Below are 20,266 nucleotides of genomic sequence, written 5' to 3' on the forward strand. Positions count from 1 at the left end.
AGCAAACGTATCACTATTACTCATAGAAAAAAATGTACTTACATTGATTTTAACTTGAATACATGAATGTGTCAGAAAGATAGTTGATTATTTTAATCAATAATATAAAAATGTAGTATCCACCTAATCCTTAAATACTACTAAGGATAAAAAATGAAAGAAAGTGAGTTGGCTCATGCCAGTCTGAACTGAGATCATGTAAGAACTTGAAGGTCACACAGACGTAATTATTGGGCTCCTGTACCCAAAATTTGACAACAAAGTTCCAGTCAGCTTTGCTGAAACGAGCTCTTGAAAACAATAACATTGTTATTCCTAAGGTAATTTCATTTTATGCTGCTAAAATAAGGTTCATGATAAACACAAATTACGTTTTAACAATGAAGAGCTTTATTATACTTCATACCACTTGAACAAAATATAGTCACTAAATATCAAACGGGCAAGTAAAAGCCATATACAAAATGTCAAACTATATAGCGTCTTGCCATTGTAAAGAACAATATCAGCATCGCTAAAATTAATTATGACTGAGTTAATTTCTTGTTCAAGTGTTCAGTCCAGCCATAAATGAAAAGACTAAACGCTTACTATTGTATTTATAACTAAAAAATTATAGGGTAATAACCTTAAAACTTATCCAACAAAGAGTAAAAATGTTAATAATTACATTTAAAAAATTAAATAAAAAGATGTTAAATGTGGAAGACTAAATTATTTTTTAAGAAATATGTTAGGAACAATTAAAATTACATTTCTGCAAGTAACTCCATAATAATTACGATTCATTATCTATAAAATGTATTGTACATGGTTCTAAATCGATATAGGTAAATAAATATTACAATTATGGTAAATATTGATACAAAAGTATAATAAATAAAATATACTTAAGTTACCTTATCTTAATCGTTTATAGTCCAACAACATTACTAGTTAACTAGGAAATAGATAATCTATCCAAAAAAACATAGTGAGGAAATGAATTCGAAAGTATCATTTCTATTACAAAATAAAATAAATTTAAAATTAATATTACATAATTAATATTGAAGAGATCCTGATTTGCAAAGAAAAAATTTCTTATACAAGTGAATTTCTTCACTAGGAAGTTATATCTGTAACTTCAGCGTAGATACACTAATCATCACATCTGTTATGTTACAACTTACCTAAACTGAAACTACTTAATTAATAATTATTAGATAGGTTTCATCAGTAATGAGAGTGATGGGCTTTGTGTAAACACCTCACAGACAGTGTCAGTACAATGGAACACACCACATTTCTAACAAATCCACCTGAATACATAAATTTTCAGTGTCAACACCATTATAAACAAAAATCGATTGTAAACCCTTTCCCTCTCATTACAAGTAACAACTTGACCTGAAGTATTTTATGATTATAAAACAAGTGAATCATAAGTCTAAAATGTTTATCTGATAACACAGATACACAGATACACAAACCAATAAATTAGGTATTGTCAATCATGTATTATTAATTAGGGGTAGGTACCTCAGAATGGAATAAGATACAGCTAAGTCCTTTGGGGTTAAAATCTTCAGCAAATAGTACACTGGTATAGTTAACACTTAAAATAATAGTGAATATAACACTAGTTTATTAATTTTTTAAATATGAGATTTAAAAATTTATAAAGAGGGCCAGGAACAGATTTTATCATTGCACCTTGAAAAATGTATAATTTCATCCCAAAATTATAATTAACCACGTTAACCAAAACTATTCACTTGCATCTGTCATATAACCACAGCTACTGGCATGAACTATAACGATCCTAAATCAGTTGTTAACTTCAAGGACTCTTGATAATTAATTCAAATTATTGCAAAAAGATGCCAATGAAACAAACAAAATTTGCATTCAGTACAAACAAAAGTGGATGAATAAGCAACAATAAAACTTTAAATTTATTAAATAAATTTTAAAGGTATAATTTAAGTAAGTATTTGACACAGTCACACAAATATTAAAATTGGAAAGAATTTAAGAAACTGAAATAAGAAAAGAAGATCTCTGCTATATACAAATAAATATAAATATAGAATTTGTATTTGGATGAACATATTATATTCACGTGATTACTGTTTATCTTCCTTCTGTGTTATTAATAAATAAAATTTATATTATATATTTAAGTTGATTTTATCAGCACCTTAGTACAATAGTTTATAATATGCAATTAAATGCAATACATCATAAATTGCATATCTTTCTATTAAAATATTTAATACTAGTCATAGTATAATTATGTGATTATAAGAGAAATAACAAATTATTGTAAAGTTCAAATAATATTAATTAAATAACTGAAAAATGTAAAGGAGTTAATTTCATTACTACAAATATTTTGTTATAGAATAGTTTTCCCCCCAAAAAGTAGGTAGATGTAAATTTTGATATGTATATTAGTCAAAGTAATCAATTAATATTAAGTAAGTAAAACACATAACACTGAGCATAGTTAAATATAATTTCTTAAATAAAGTTATTTATATTAAAAAACCAAAATGAAAATTTTTAGCAAACTAAAGAGAAAAATGAAATTGACTCAGAGCAATATATATATATATATATATATATATATATATATATATATATATATATATATATATATGTGTGTGTGTGTGTGTGTGTGTGTGTGTGTGTGTGTGTGTGTTTGGTATCAAAAAATGTAGTATATGACTAAAGTGGTTCCTTGGTGGAGATAATAAAGTAAATAAATTTTACCTCCATTAATTATATAAAAGATAGAGTTAAGCTGCAGTCATCAGCACCTAAAACTCATGTGCACCACACACCTTAATGTAATATTATAAATGATGAGGCATTAAATCAAATTATAGAAGCATCAATCATTATATGTTTAAAGCCAATTATAGAGGCATCAATCATTATATGTTTAAATCCAAAAACTCTACAAAGCTTCATATCAACATGAATAATGGGGACAATCCTGTCCATCTCATCACATTCCTAGTCTAGAATTTTAAAAAGGCTATAGGTCAATTTACTTTATGTATTCTCCTATTAATGAGCAATAAAAATATTATATTAAATCAGTTGACAAATAAATATTTTATCATTGAAGAATGAGTATCAACAATATTCTACTTTTCAGTTTCATTGACTTAAATTAAATACCCAATAGGATGAGAAAGAGAATTTATCCACAGATAATAACTGGATGATAGTTGTTAAACATTAAAGTGAATCCATTTCGCTATGAATTTCCAGAAGTTGTAAGAGCATCAAGCTTAACTAATTGTTTAGTACTAATAACAAGCCAAAACCACTGCTCCTATAGTAATTATATCATATTTTGTCCAAATAAGAATATTTATTTTCATTAGCAATACCTTAAGAACTATTACAGGAACCAATTAGACACTTAGGATGAACAACTACATCACTACCTGTTAGACAAAAAATTGAAAACATAAATTTATTATTTATTCATTAGTAACTTCTTGTAGTCTTCTTGTTCAAGCAAATAAATTTGAGCTGTATAAATCAATATATACTGAGCAAGAAAGATAAAAACAAAAATTAAATTTGTGATGTTTTTGTCACTCTTATCACTTGGTTGAGCTACCACCTTTTCTTGGAACGTTGTCAAAATAAATTTTTGTACCATCACTTACCAAAAACAATGTATCAACTTTAATAACACTTATGGTAAAGCTAACAGCTATTACACTATACTAGTATATACAAATCAGATTCTTGGTCCTTCTTATATACTACAAAGAAAATTCGTGATCGATAAAAGTTAAGTTTCAAGATTACACTACTTACAACTATTACAATTTTTTCAACAGGATTAATATCTGAATGAGCTATAATTTAATTGTCTTAAGGATGTAAGTTAAATAAACTAATAACCTTCAAGCTTGTAATTAACAGAATATTCTTCTAAGCCTTAGTGAAACTTTCACGTTTCTGGACCTGCAGCCTAGAATCATAATTGAAAATAAGGCCAACCTTCTGGTAAGACAGAAAATTTGTCATTTATATTTATTTACATACATATTTTCAACCATCTTACTGCAATAATCATTACTCTCAACTAACCACAAGAACACTGAAACTTTATACTTTGTCTTAGTGACATTAGCCAGAATCACATGAACATTGATAAGAACGTCTAATGATTTAGCATAACCCCTTATCCTTAGCTAGAGATGGCCACATTTATAATATCATCATTACAGCACATGCATTCATGACAATTTACTTTGCAGTAATGTCTGTTTTGATTGGTCGATTTGGTAACTGACTTGTACCATTAATAATTGGACAATCTGATATATCATTCCCTAGAATAAATACTCAGGTTTTTGACTATTACCTCCATCACTGAGCATTTTTGTTATATCGTATATAGTAGATAAAGATCCTGGTGCAAAATAGAAAGCTTATCTACCAAAAGCAGGAGCTGTTGTCAATGGGGGAATTGTAGTAGAGCTGTCCATTATCTCATTACTCTTTAACAGCTGTTTCATCATTTCTAGGACCTGTATATTTTTTACAGCCGCAATTGCTATATGTCAGAACAACTAACTTCACATAAAACACCACTATTTTATGATCAGTTGCCATTACAACCCATCTTCTCCTTTTATTATATCCTCTTCTAGCTGGTGCTATCACTATGTCTTTAACAGACCACTCTTTGATCCAGCAGTACGAGTTGCTCCTATTCTTTATCAACACCTAATTTGATTCTTTGGCCATCCACAAAACCTATATTTTAATTTTAGCCTGATTCAGTATTATTTCTTACTTTATATATCAAGAACGTGGAAATATTAAATTATCTGTAACAGCAGGTATAATTTATGACATGTTATCATCTTGATTAATAGGATCGTTACATGAGTACACCATATAGTTGCAGTAGGACTGGAGATTGATACACAAGCATGTTTGACATCAGCAACAATAATTATAGCAGTACCATAACGTTTAATGTATTCACATTATTTGCAACATTATATGGAATGAAGTTCACATTTACACCCTCACCCAGTTATCATGGGCTCTGAGATTTAATTTATTATAAAAAATCTGAGGACTAATAGGATTAGTATTAGCAAATACATCTCTTGATATTGTCCTGCATGACACTTATTATGTTGTAGCTCATCTCCATTATGTGTTATCTGTAGGATCAGTATTTATAATTACTGGAGATGTCACTCATTGACACTCTTTCTCTACAGGATTAACTATAAATAATACATGACTAAAAATTCAATTTTCTGTTATATTTATTGGAGTAAATCCTAATTTCTTCACTCAACACTTCCTAGGAATAACACATGTACCACAACGATATTCTGATTATCCAGATGCATATACATCATGAACTGTACTATCAAGTATTGCATCTACAAGCTCAATTGTCAGATTTCTTATTTATTGTAAACATTTGAGAAAAATAATTACGAAATGAGCAGTTATATTCAGAGATAACATAAGTACATCAACTGAATGAATTACAAGACAAAGCTTCACTGTCAATCGAGCAATTTCCATTTCCCATGACCATACTGTTGTTGTGGTATGACAAGTTACAGTAACTGTAGCTTATACTCTTAGCTATATATTAATTATTCCCTATACAAATCGTAATGTACTTCATGAATATTTAACTGAAAATATTTGAATACCTTTACCTGCTATGCCCTTAATTTGTTTGCTTTTTATTCACCACAAGTACTATATTTTTAATGAACCAGTAGAATCAGTCATTACAATTAAAATAATTTGAGGGAGGAGGAGATTGGTGTTTAACACCCTGTCAATAACAAGGTAGGTATAGATGGAGCCCAAGCTCAGATTAGAGAAGGATGGAAAAGGAAAGCACAGCATCCTTTTGAAGAAATCATCTCAGCATTTGCCTTAAGTGATTTAGCGAAAGGACATAAAACCGAAATGAGGATGGCTGGACATGGGTTTGAACTGTTTTCCTCCCAAATGCGAGTCCAGTGTCCACCACTGCGCTATCCTGTGTGGTTAAAACGTTTGGATGACAAAGATGTTGAAGTTATGAATATTCAGATTTTGTAGATGCAGAGCTTGATGCTTACATAACACCAGAAAGTGATCTAGACCTGATGAACTTCGACTATTAGCTGTAGAATGTCGAACAGTTTAACTTCTAAATACAGATGTTCGAGGTCTAACTACAACATCAGGTGTCTAACAATCAGGGGCAGTGCCTGCTCTATGAGTTAAGATTGTCACCACAACTGGATAATTAAACAAGTGAAATTTTACACTAAACCTACCTATATTATTCTTTGGTCAATGCTCAGATATATGTGGAGGAAATCACTAATTTCTACCAATCGTAAATGAAAGAACTACAGGTAATATATTCATTAAGTATTAAAATAATCTAACGAATTATTCGAAATACAACATTAGAGTTTCAGTCTAAAGAAACTAAAAATTTAGTACTCCTGGAACATCACATAACTGAGAGTAAGCAATGGTCTTTTAAACCGAAAAATAGTAAATCACCTATTTATGATGGTGAATTTTTAAACCAAATCGCTCAAGTACCGCCACTCATATGCTTTTCTCTATTTATTATATTTTCTACTGTTTTCATTCTATTTAATCAAATAAACTTTTAATTAAAATACCAGCTTAATATATATATATATATATATATATATATATATATATATATATATATATATATCCTGCACCCAAAGATTTTCATCTAACATCGAGGTCACAATCTGCTATGTTCATATGAGCTCTTGAAAACATTATTCTGCTATCCCTAACATAACTTACTTTTTTAATCATAAATTATGGATTATAATAAACACAAATTCAATAATAAAGATCCTAATTACCCTTCATGTCACACCATCAAAACAGTATTATTAAGTATATGAAAATCAACCAAAAACAATACACACCAAGGAAAGTTTTGCGTCACCACGGTTCCCAGAACTCGTGAAGACAGATGTTGACTGTGGATATTACATCACAGACACAGTCTCTTTGACTGGTCAGAGATGTCACTAAACCCGCCTAAAGGTGTAAACAACCATGCATGAGCAGCGCCTATTTGATAGAGGAGATCCGACAGCTGATCAGTTCCAGTCATTCCACCAGCAAGGAGGTACACAGCTCGTGTTGTCTGTGGTTCAACCGTGCCTAGACGGTCAATACCGCGGTTCGATCGCATCCGCATTGTTACTTTATACCAAAAAGGGCTCTCAACAAGAAAAGTGTACAGACGTCTTGGAGTGAACCAAAGTGATGAGGTTCGGATATGCAGGAGATACAGAGAGACAGGAACTGTCGATGACATGCCTCGCTCAGTCCGCCCAAGGGCTACTACTGCAGTGGATGACCCCTACCCACGTATTATGTCTCGGAGGAACCCTGACAGCAATCCCACCATGTTGAATAATGCTTTTCGTGCAGCAACAGGACGTCGTGTTACGACTCAAACTATGCGCAATAAGCTGCATGATGCACAACTTCACTCCCAACATCCATGGTGACATTCATCTTTGCAACCACGACACCAAGCAGTGTGGTACAGATTGGGCCCAACAACATTGCTAATACACCGCTCAGGATTGGCACCACATTCTCTTCACTGATGAGTGTCATATATGCCTTTAATCAGACAATAGTCAGGGATGTGTTTGGAGGCAACCCGGTCAGGTTGAACGCCTTAGACACACTGTCCAGCCAGTGCAGAAATGTGGAGGTTGCCTGCTGTTTTAGGGTGGCATTATGTGGGGCCGATGTAAGCCGCTGGTGGCCATGAAAGGCACTGTAAAGGCTGTACAATATGTGAATGCAATCCTCCGACTGACAGTACAACCATATCGGCAGTATATTGGTGAGGTATTCGTCGTCATGGACGTCAATTGTGGATGACTTCCTTCAGGATAACGACATCGCTCGACTAGAGTGGCCAGCATGTTCTCCAGACATGAACCCTGTCGAATATGCCTGGGATAGATTGAAAAGGGCTGTTTATGGACGACGTGACCCACCAATCTCTCTGAGGGATCTACGCTGAATCGCCGTTGAGGAGTTGGACAAATTGGACCAAGAATGCCTTGATGGACTTCTGGATAGTATGCCACGACGAATACTGGCATGCATCAGCAAGAGGACGGGCTACTGGGTATTAGAGGCACCGGTGTGTACAGCAATCTGGACCGCCACCTCTGAAGGTCTCGCTGTATGGCGGTACAACATGCAATGTGTGGTTCTCATGAGCAATAAGAAGGGCGGAAATGATGTTTATGTTGATCTCTATTACAATTTTCTGTACAGGTTCCAGCACTCTCGAAACCAAGGTGATGGAAAACCTTTTGTGACGTGTGTGTGTATATAAAAATAAAATATCATGCTCTACAGGGTCTTCTTGCCCTAAAGAAAAATTTAAGCCTTTTCAATCATAAGTTTAATTCTGAAATTGATTAAGAGATAGTTGATTTCTCGTTGAGCCATTCATTATCATAATAAAATAAAAGAAAGCCGAGCTCACACACAAAGATTCATGTTCATTTTTAACACTTGGCGTTAGATAGTGGAACGTCAGAGAAATAGCTTGAAAGTGTTTTCGTTGAGCCCTGTGTCAAGCACTTAACAGAGTATTGCAGTGTAATGATGTTGATGTAGGTGAATAAAAAAGCAAATTACAGTGATTAAAATCAATTCAGGGAGGATTTTTCAGTGCACAAATTTAAAACTGTGGCAGCAGAGCATTAGTCTAGCTTCTCAAGTGTCAGTGCTAATTGACAAGAGGATAGCGTGGAACTACAAGTGGAGCAAAAATTGGAAGAGTCATCATCAAATAAGGAGCAATTCACAGGACTCATCACAGTTGATGACATCATTTGATCACAGTTGTGTAGAAAGTTATTCCTAAAATGCTCTCCTGAGGGATATCATTAACTTCAGAAAATTTATGAGAGACAATGTTCCTTATTTTATTATGAAAATGACAAGGAAGGACCACATAGAAGTAGGGAGATGATCACAGGATCCCCACTTGTGTAACTGACAGATGTTATTTTGTCTCCACATAGTGTCATTTGTCTTTTCACTGTTGAATAAGACTGATATTAAATGGTGATTAGGTAGGAATGACCCCTGTATGACTGCCTCCAGTAGTAGTAGAAAGGTATCTTTTGAAGCCACACTGGAAGCAAATTCCAAAGTTCCTTCATTCTACAATCCATGTAAAGCAGGAATTGATTGATCATCCACTCTAGCGTCTTTCCTATGCAGCTGTGAAGAGTGAAATTATGGTATCTGCTAGGGTCTGTCAGTCCTTCCATGGAATAAGAAGTTAAATCGTTATTGATTCTCTTCAAGTGTCCAGGTATTAACAGTCCCTTCATATCTTATTAAAAATGCAAGGAGAATTGCTTTAGATTCAGAATTAAGAGGTTGCATTATGCCATAATTTATTAAGTCCAGCCCAACAGTGGTATCATGAGCTGCAGTGGTGCTGTGTACAATTCCTACATTGGTAAGGGTGGGTTAGATGCCACTTCATTTTTGAAGTTGAAATTATTTTGTTACCTCTCCCTAACTTCTCAATAGGTCTGGAAATAGGGAAATGGAGTTACAGACAATGCTATGTCGTGAAATTACCATGCCATGGTCTGAGCTACCTCCACTGGTGTGACTTCCATGACTTATTGTCCTATATGTCAGCCAATAAATATGAATTCATTTCCCCAGGGATCTTGCTTACTAATTCCCGTACTACAATGGTTGATTTTGACCAGTTAAGTGACTTCAGGAACTGCTGCTATGATCACTTCTTACTCTCTTTTATGGCTAGTGATGTTAACATCCCATCACAGTGTTAAAGCTTCAAGATTCCCTGCAGTTGGCTGTGCTTGAATCTTTGTGGCTCTATGGGCCTGTCTTTTATTGGACTATGACACTGATTGTTCCACAAAGGAATAGGTTTCCTCCTATGGTAGCCTGAAGAGTTTGTGGAGGTTGGCCAGAATTCAAATACTATAAACATATCATCTAAGATAAATGGTAGGGTAAGTGTTGCCTCATGCATTCTTACATTTCTCCAGAATCCAAACTGATCTTCCCTGAGGTTGCCTTCTACCAGTTTTTCCGTTCTTCTGTAAAAAAATTCGTTATAGTATTTTGCAACCATGACTCACTATACTGGTAGTTCGCTAATTTTCACATTGTCAGCAACGGCTTTCTTTGGAATTGAAATTATTACATTCTTCTTGAAGTCTGTGGGTATTTCACTTGCCTCATACATTTTGCACATCAGATGGAAGACTTTTGTCATGGTTGGCGCTCCCAAGGCTATCAATAGTTCTGACAGAATATCGTCTACTTACGGGACCTTGTTTCGACTTAGCTCTTTCACAGCTCTGTAAAATTGTTCTTGCAGTATCGTATCTCCCATCTTGTCTTCATCTACGTTCATTTTCCTTTCTATAATACTGCCTTCATCTCCCTTGTACAGACTCTCTATATACTCCTTCCATCTTTCAATATTTCCTTATTTGCTTAGGACTGTAGTGTATCTGAGCTCTTAATATTCATACAGCTACTTCTCTTTTGCCCAAAGGCCTCTTTAATTTTCCCGCAGGCAGTATGTCTTTCCCCTAGTGAAATACGCTTCTAAATCTTTACATTTCCTGTTTAGCCATTTGCGCTTCCTGTCAATTTGATTTCTTAAAGGTTTGTATTCCCTTTCGCCTGTTTCATTTGCTGCATTTTTATATTTGCTGCATTTTTATATTTGCTGCATTTTTATATTTGCTAATTTCATCAATTAAATTCGATATCTCTTGTGTTATCCAACGCCTAAGCTTTGTCTTTTTACCTATTTGATCCGCTGCTACCTTCACTACTTCATATCTTAAAGGTACCCATTCGTCTTCTGCTGCATTCCTTTCACCTGTTCTAGTCAACTGTTGGCTAATGCCCCTCTGAAACTCTCAACAGCCTCTGGTTCTTTCAATTTATCCAGTTCCCATTTCCTTAATTTCCTACCTTTTTACAATTTCTTCAGTCTTAATCTACAGTTAATAATAAATTGTGGTCAGAGTCCACATCTACCCTTGGAAATGTCTTACATTTTTAAAATCTGGTTCCTAAAGCCTTTTCTTGCCATTATACAATCAATCTGAAACCCTCACGGTCTTCAGGTCTCTTCCACTTATACAATCTTCTTTTATGATTCTTAAACCAAATGTTAGCTATGATTAAATTATACTCTGTGCCAAATTCTATCAGGCAGCTTCCTCTTTCATTCATTTCCATCAGTCCATATTCACCTACTATTTTTTCTACTCTTCCCTTCCCTATTATCGAATTCCTGTACCACGTCAAAATTAAATTTTCGTGCCCTTTAACTATCTGAATAATTTCTTTCATCTCATCATACATTTCAGCAATCTCTTCATCTGTGGAAGTAGTTGACATATAATCTTGCACTAGTGTGGTAGGTGTGGGCTTCCTGCCTATGTTGGCTACAATAATATGTTGACAATGATGTAGGTCACACACATTCCTAGTTTCTTATTCATTATTAAACCCAGTCCTGCATTACCCATATTTAATTTTGTATTTATAACCGTATATTCACCCAACCGGAAGACCAGTTCTTCCTACCACCGAACTTCAATAAATCCCACTGTATCTAACTTCTATCTATCCATTTCCCTTTTTAAATTTTATAACTTATCTGCCCATTTCAGGGTCCTAACATCCCACACTCCGATCTGTAGAACTTTAGTTTTATTTCTCCCGACGACAACATCCTCCTGAGTAGTCCTCACCCAGAGATCCAAATGGGGCACAATTTAACTTCTGGAATATTTTGCCCAAGAGGCCGCACCATCATTGAACCATACAGTAGAGCTGTATGCCCTTGGAAAAATTATGGCTATAGTTTCCCCTTACTTTCAGCCATCCACAATAACATCACAGCAAGATCGTTTTCGTTGATGTTACAAGGCTAGATCAGGCAGTCATCCAGACTGTTATCCCCGTAACTACTGAAAAGGCTGCTGCCCCTCTACAGGAACCACAGATACCCCTCCGTCATGGTTGCACCCATAGTATGGCTGTCTGTAATGCCTGTAATGTCTGTAATGCACCTATGGCAAGGTACATGATTCACAGGGAGTAGTTGAAAAATAAAATGTTTTTCATCACTGTGTTTGATGCACAGGGTTGAGCTTCATGATTATCTTCAGCATATAAAAGCTGTCTCTCAGTAATAACAAAAATATACGAATAGAGTGGAATGCTGTACATAAGACACTCATAATAAACAATGCAATCACTGTGATTTTTTAGTGAAATCGTCAAATGTGGACTATGCAGTACACTTTACGTTTACAAGAGTTATGGGGAAAGTGTCAGGGATAGAATAGAATAAAATGATAAAACAAATAAAATACCTGCCATTACTATGAAAAAGATAGAACTACTATGGAAGGGAATAGGAAATGTGGATCTTGACTTAACCATTTGGATTGTGAGGATGGTACAAACCCGAATAAGGAAAAAACCTCAATCTAAGGGTGTGCTGCGCTTTGATGGGATGGATAGTTTTTGAGGCAAAACTGCCAAGCAAGCAGGGCTGTTTTACTGAGTGGACTCCTGTTACCCTAGCTGCTTGAGGGACACGAGCCTTCCAATTTGAGTAACAGGGCACAGTCCTTTCGAAATTTTTTACTGATTGTTAAAATGGTAGAAGATACCTTGCACAACGTGTCCGCATTCTAAGTACAAGAAGGTTTTGATGGTGTTGCAAGATGCATAAAATCAATTAAGCGACTCCAGAATGGTACATTGTTAATGGAGATTGACACTTTTGAACAGGTAAAAAAACTACTTAAATATAAGAAATTTAGCGAATATCTTATTGAAGTAGAACTTCATAAAACTCTAAAGAAATTTTAGCTGTGCAGTCTTTCAGGTGAAGACCTGATACAGTTTCTCCAGGCTCCAAGACATCCAAAAGAATCACATCCTGGCTATCCCAGAACTATGTGCTCATCACTTTGCCTACAGATGGCTGTGTCTTGGATTTCTTCTTTGACGGAGAATTCACATGTCGCCATTCCATCTCGTAGTGGCGACACGACATCTCTTCTCCAGTGACGATACTATACAGAAAATTGTCACCTTAAGCTTCATATTGGTCCAGCAAGTCCCGACAAATTTCTATTCAATGAGCTTTTTGTTCTGTAAGCATCCGTGGGACCCGTCTTGCACAAACTTTGCGATAAGCAAGATGTTCCAACACTGTTTCCAAGGCATTACAGCCGACATTCAGCTTTGCACACAGTCCTCTGGTCGTTATCCACCGATCAGCATGCGTGAGTTGATCAAGATGCTATTCATTGTGAGGGATGATAGCTGTGCAGGGTCGACCGGGTCGTGGCTTGTCATGCACACTCTTTTCACCACTTTGAAAATGCCGTTCGCATCGTCTCACATTGCTCACGTCTACTGCATCGTCTCCATATCTCATTAATAAGCACCGTTGGATTCAATTGGCGCAATTTCTTCAGCAGCGAGAAATTCAATCACACATCGCTGTTTTATACGCGCTTCCATATCAGACTCCATTTTGGAAGACTCCTCTGCTGACGCCAACTACCACAGAACAAATGAAAGAGGAAGGTTCAAGCATTAGCACTACACCAACGACATCTGGCGCGGACATCCAAAGTCACCACAGAAAAATAGGAGGCATTACTTTTGGAAAGACCCTCGTAAATCATTTGAAGCCACACATTTTCTGTCATTCGTTATTTCATATGCACCAGTAGTGAAATTGTCCACAGTTACAGCTGGTGCATGAATACAGACCCATGCAGTATATGCCGTTACCGACACTTGCTTATATTGCTGCACATGCCGAATTACATGCTCCAGTACACCGAAACCTGCCAAAGAACTTCAAAGACTGATAACGTTACCATACCCAATAAGTAAAAATCTTACCAGTGACAGTTGGTCCACTCTGTTATAGACCTTCTCCTACTTCTTTCCAGAAAGAAGAAGTTACCATAAGGAACAAGTCAACGTGCAGTAGAACAGAGACTAAAGCAACAGAGACAATATTACTAGGCATCTCTGATGATGAAGATTTGGATATGGAAGTTCTCACTTTAAAAGAACCACAAAGTCCCTGTAGGCCACCTCTAATATTCTTCGACTACCCATCAAGACGCAAAGAGAAAGAGAATGGAAACTATCCCTAGTAGGAATAGACATACTTCACTGGAGTGTAAATGAATTCACAAATGACGTGGACGAATTTAAACTCCTAGCACAGACTAGACATGCATGTATATGGCTTCCAGAAACACATTTTAAGGGTTTATGTGTCATTTGGGTAGTGAATATAATGTTGGAGTCTCGGCTGTCGAAACAACGGCATATAATTATTATTTTATATACGAGACTACCGATAGCGATATCCCTGGGATACAGGGCGATTACTTACATAGTATAGATGACCTACGTGGCGAAGTGGAAGTGTTTAAGGAGAAGTGGCAGTGTTAGTCACTGACATCTCTTACTTCTCACATCGCAGTTTCATCTCCCAGATTCTGCCCAATGTGAAGTGGTAGCCAACCTACATTCTGGCCCGGGCTGCCGGAGTTGGCAGTAGTATGTGCGTGATGTGTGCTTGCTGTGGGAATGAATGGTGTGTGTTTCTCTTGTACCGACGAAGGCTGTGGCCGAAATTTTACGTGTAAGTGTCTTTTAATTGTGCCTATCTGTAACTTAGCGTGTTACGTTTATGATAAGTAGCAAACTGTCATTTACTACATTGTTGATGTTCCTTTCTGGAGTTTCCATTGTTTGATTTCTGAAGAAGAGAAATGTGTTAACATCTAATATAGATTAAAGTGTTAGGAAGTCTTTTCTGAAGGTGTTTGTCTGGAGTGTAGCCATGTATGGAAGTGAAACATGGACTATAAACAGTTTACAGAAAAAGAGAATAGAAGCTTTTCAAATGTGGTGGTACAGAAAAATGTTGAAGATTAGATGGTTAGATAGTATGACTAACGAGGAGGTACTGAATAACATTAGGCAGATAAGAAATTTGTGGCACAACTTGACCAAAAGGAGGAATCAGTTGATTGGACACATTCTGAGACATAAAGGGATCACCAGTTTAGCACTGGACGGAAATGTGTGTGTGTGGGGGGGGGGGCGTTAAAGTCGTAGAGGAAAACCAGGAGATGAACACAGTAAGAAGATTCATAAGCAGGAAGGTTGCAGTACTTATTTGGAGAGGAAAAGGATAAAACAGGATGGAGTAGTATGAAGAGCAGCACCAAAACTGTCTTCAGACTGAAAACCACAACAACTAAGAATATAGAAAATCAAAATAAAGATAAATGTGTCATCATCCTAAAGGTTGGTCTGAACATGGAAGCGCTTTACTACACATGGGGAACTGAATTACCCAGACAGTTGTAGAGGAATGTACAGTTTAAGGTGGACTCCAAATCAGGATGCAACTTGACAGTATTTCACATTACCAAATCATAACTGTGGATGAGATAAATGACAAGTGAAAAAAATCATAGCATTGACAGAGTACTAACCTCCAGACCTTCAGACTTGCTATGTGACTCTTAACTGTTACAAAGAGAATAGTATACCACGTCAGACAAAAAAGCCCAAAGAGCCTTGAAGCTGAAGAAAGAATATTCATGAATGAAGCAGAAAACATGGTTAACTACACACTGCTTTCATGCAATCTTTTAACAGCATCATTTGTTCTACACGGAAACTGCATTAATGGGTTATTATATATGTGTTAAATTAGAAATTTTAACACAGACGATAAAATTTTATTAAAATAACACGATACACAGATAAACTTTTTCTTTCTTGCAGACTCATTAACTATCTCGTTACAATCACTGTTTGGATTTGAAGGATGCCATTAGGAGTGAGTGAAATGAAAACCTACAGGTATTTTCTGTGCCTCACATCTTTTAAGCAAATTAAATTAATACTAGGATGTCATGGACAGTGCTGCAAAACAAAGAGTGCCAACACAACAGATCCATGAATTCTGCTATCAATCGTTATTTTAGTGAAAAACAGTCCCACACGGTGTCCCCAAAGGTTCCATCCAAGACTACAGCTTTCTTGTAGATTTCATTATGATTACAACTTGGTGATAAATTTAATCTGAATGAGCGTACGACAGAACTGTTGAAATGCCTACATGAAGCCTCTTTGTAACTTGAATTCTATGAGAATTAGATTGCACTAAAATTAAAAATTGAGATTGCATACCGTACATTGTCTACTTCCATTGTATGAGTATAATGCATTCCATTGTCGTATTTTGGTGCGTTTCCCTAAGTTAGGTTAGGTGTTGAAGAGCGCAGAATACTGTTATACTATTTACGTGTGGAGAGAATTCAACAATGTCCTGCAAAGACATGTGAATGGATTTCGTAAGATTCGATGATGACATTGCTGACCTCAGTGAAAGTGGAGAAGAATTACAGGACCTTCTGAATCGAATGAAAGTCTATGAATGCAGAATATAGATTGAGGTTAAAGCCCAGAAAACAAAAGTAACAATTTGGAGTATAAATGAGTTTAGCGATAAATTCAGCATCAAATTTTGTGATAAGGAAGTAAACGAATTGCAGGAATTCTGCTAACTTGGAAACAAAATAACAGATGCTGAATGAAGCAATAAAGTCATAAAAAGCAGACTAGCACAGAAGAGGGCATTCCTTGCCGAAAGAAGTATACCAGTAGCCAGTATCGACTTTATTTCATGGAATAAATTTCTGAGAATGTACTTCTGGAGCATAGCCTGTAATGGAAGTGTATCATGGATTGTGGGAGAATCGGAAAAGAAGGGAACGGAAGCATTCGAGATGTGGTACCACAGAATGATATTGAAAATTAGACGGACTAATAAGACAAGGAGCCGCCCAGATAGCCATGTATGTTACGTTCGAAGTATCATAATGAATATCACCAATAACGAAAATATGGGCATTACACATTAAGCTGCAACGGGAGAATATAAGATGCGAAAGAACTGAACATGTTTGTGAAATCGCTCCCGTGAAATCGCTTTAAAACTATTACATAGCGAAAAAGCATGTGAATACAAAATCTATGGATTTTATTTTTTTTATGCAAAGAGAAAACTACTTCAGCAGGGGATGCAGCTTTGATTCGTCACATAAAAATTTTTACAGTAGTGCAGCAAACGACTCACTTTCAGTTTTCTGCATTCCCATGACGAGTCCGCGACGAATAATTTCAGCAATGTGTCTGAACAATGAATCAGTGTGTACTAAGCTACACAGGATGAGTGCTCTCATGGGCTACATGTTTAAATCGGGAGCGTTTAGGAGGTGGCTTGGCGAGCTCGAGCATCATCATAAAATGGGATAGGCAGACAGTGTATGTAACATAAACTGTGTGTTGTCTTCAGAGGCAAGAGCAGATGTTAATTTTAGTGTAGCCTTCATGGCAAGTAAAGCCACTCACCACGCTGTGATGACAGTGAATATCTTCTCTTTTTACATTAGTGTCAGTATTGTAACAAAATACGCCTCACAGATTTCTGTAATGAATTTCCTCACCCTAAACTTAATCGACTCCAAAAGTTTGCAAACACGATAATGCCCATGTCTGAAATCCTAGACCTGTGTGCCCGTGTGTGCAGCTTCTACTGCAGTTAGAAAAGAAGAAACATCGAAGCACATGTGGAACTCAGTTCAGACCTTGCTAGGAAGTAATTTTTAGACTGTAACTATACAGGGTGTTTCAGAAGTGATAGTCAATAATTCACACATGGAAAGTACAGGCCAAAAGCAGCTAAAAAGCTCCAACAAACACCGGTCTGCAAATCAACCGTTGCCGAGGTACCGCATTAACTCAAGTTGGGAACCAACTGTAAACGCCCCTGGATATCAGCGTTGGTATCTCAAGGTGTGGGATCGACTATGTTTGTTTACGCATGCACAACTACTTCCCTTTCCCCCTCCGTGCACTGCGCCGTACTGGCCTCACAGTCAGTTACGAACGTGAAGGCTCCATGGACAGATGTTACAGCAATGAAGAGCACACTGACATTCACTTCAGGTATAGCAAAGCGAATGGCAGTACTTGAGGCTCCTCGATTGTATGAAGAAGCTTTTTCTCTCCGCAGGCAGCCCGACAGATGTTCATTTAGCCGGTTACATCAGCGCCTTAGAAAATTTGGAAATCTGTGATCTGCATCTACATCTACATTTATACTCCGCAAGCCACCCAACGGTGTGTGGCGGAGGGCACTTCACGTGCCACTGTCATTACCTCCCTTTCCTGTTCCAGTCGCGTATAGTTCGTGGGAAGAACGACTGCCGGAAAGCATCCGTGCGCGCTCTAATCTCTCTAATTTTACATTCGTGATCTCCTCGGGAGGTATAAGTAGGGGGAAGCAATATATTTGATACCTCATCCAGAAACGCACCCTCTCGAAACCTGGACAGCAAGCTACACCGCGATGCAGAGTGCTTCTCTTGCAGAGTCTGCCACTTGAGTTTGCTAAACATAAGTTCCTAAGGGACCAAACTGCTGAGGTAATCTGTCCTTAGGCTTACACACTACTTAATCCAACTTAAACTAACTTACGCTAAGGACAACACACATGCCCGTGGGAAGACTCAAACCTGCAACGGGGGGAAGCCGCGCGAAAGTATGGCAATGGGTCTGAGACCGCACGGCTACCCTGCGCGGCAGCGCCTTAGAGAAACCAGGAGTTTCGCAGACCATGTACGAGAAGTTCGACCCAGATCCATAACACCTGATGTTGAGGAAAGGTTGCTACACATTCTACACGAACGTCGGAGTACTTCAACAGAGGATTGCTACCGAAGAACGAGTCCTGAGTCACAGCAGTGGTTGGCGGATTTTAGATCGGCAAGTACTCTATCCATATTATCTTCAGCGGGTGCAAGCCCTCAACAATGCAGACTTCCCTCTTAAAGAGAATTTCTGCCAACAGGTGCAACGACAGTGTACCCTGAATCCCTAGTTTGTAAGAAGTATTCTCTGTTCATAGATGAGGCTGGATTTACCCGTGACGGTATTTTTAACTAGCATAATTGTCACATTTGGACTGATGTCTATCCTAATGCGACACACGTATCACGACCTCATCAGCGTTATTTGTTGAACGTCTGGGCGGGACTACTCAGAGACCGCATAATTGGTCCACACTTCCGACCACAGGGACTAACCAGACCTGCATGCGGTTTCTGCAGACTGTACTTCCAGATGTACATGATGATATCCCACTAAACCAACGCCTGAACGGGTAGTTCATGCATGACGGTGCTCCAGCACATTTTCATTTACGAATGCGCTGGCTTCTAACTCGGACGTATGGTCAACGTTGGATAGGTACAGGTGGGCCTGTGACATGGCCTCCAGCGTCTCCAGATTTAGATCCCACGTATTTCTGTGTGGGGGGTATATCAAAAGCCTGGACTACGCTACCGAGGTCAACTCTCTTCAGGAATATGCATGCGGATTGAAGCAGCCTTTCATCATTTACAGAATTCCCCAGGACTGCCTGAGAGAATCTGCAACTCATTTCAGAGAACAGTTCAGTGTTCAGACGCATGGACAACATTTCGAACACCTTCTTTAACGTTTAGAGACGATGTGTGATCCTAGACACTGATGAGCCGTAATAAGTAATTTGTGGCGATCTTTTTATGATTATTGCTCAGTGGCACCACAAATATAAATAAGATAGAAACTTAACACACCCACTTACATATTATTTCGAGGGTAAGTCAATTATTACCCGCAATTTAATTATACTTTTGTTTATTTTGGTAGTACTGTCGTTTTTCGTTGATAAAGCATGATTTGTTTATTTGATATTATATTTTTGCAATTTTCAAGCTGCTAGGTTAGTTTCGTGCCGTGCTGTTAATCATGGCTGCTCCGCTGTCTGTTTGCGCCAAAGACGAGCAACGTTCGGTGATCCGTTTTATGTGGTCAAAAGGCGTATCAGGGGCCAAAATTCATCGAAGACTTTCGGTACAGTACGGGAACAGTGTTTTGCCACAACGGAGTGTCTACGAATGGATTGGAAAATTCCGAAATGGTAGCACAAGTGTTACGCACGTGAAGGAGCCGGACGACCATTTACCGTCACAAATGAAGAAACCATTGA

This window comes from Schistocerca nitens, chromosome 3 (genome assembly GCF_023898315.1).
Source record: "Schistocerca nitens isolate TAMUIC-IGC-003100 chromosome 3, iqSchNite1.1, whole genome shotgun sequence".
NCBI lineage: Eukaryota > Metazoa > Arthropoda > Insecta > Orthoptera > Acrididae > Schistocerca > Schistocerca nitens.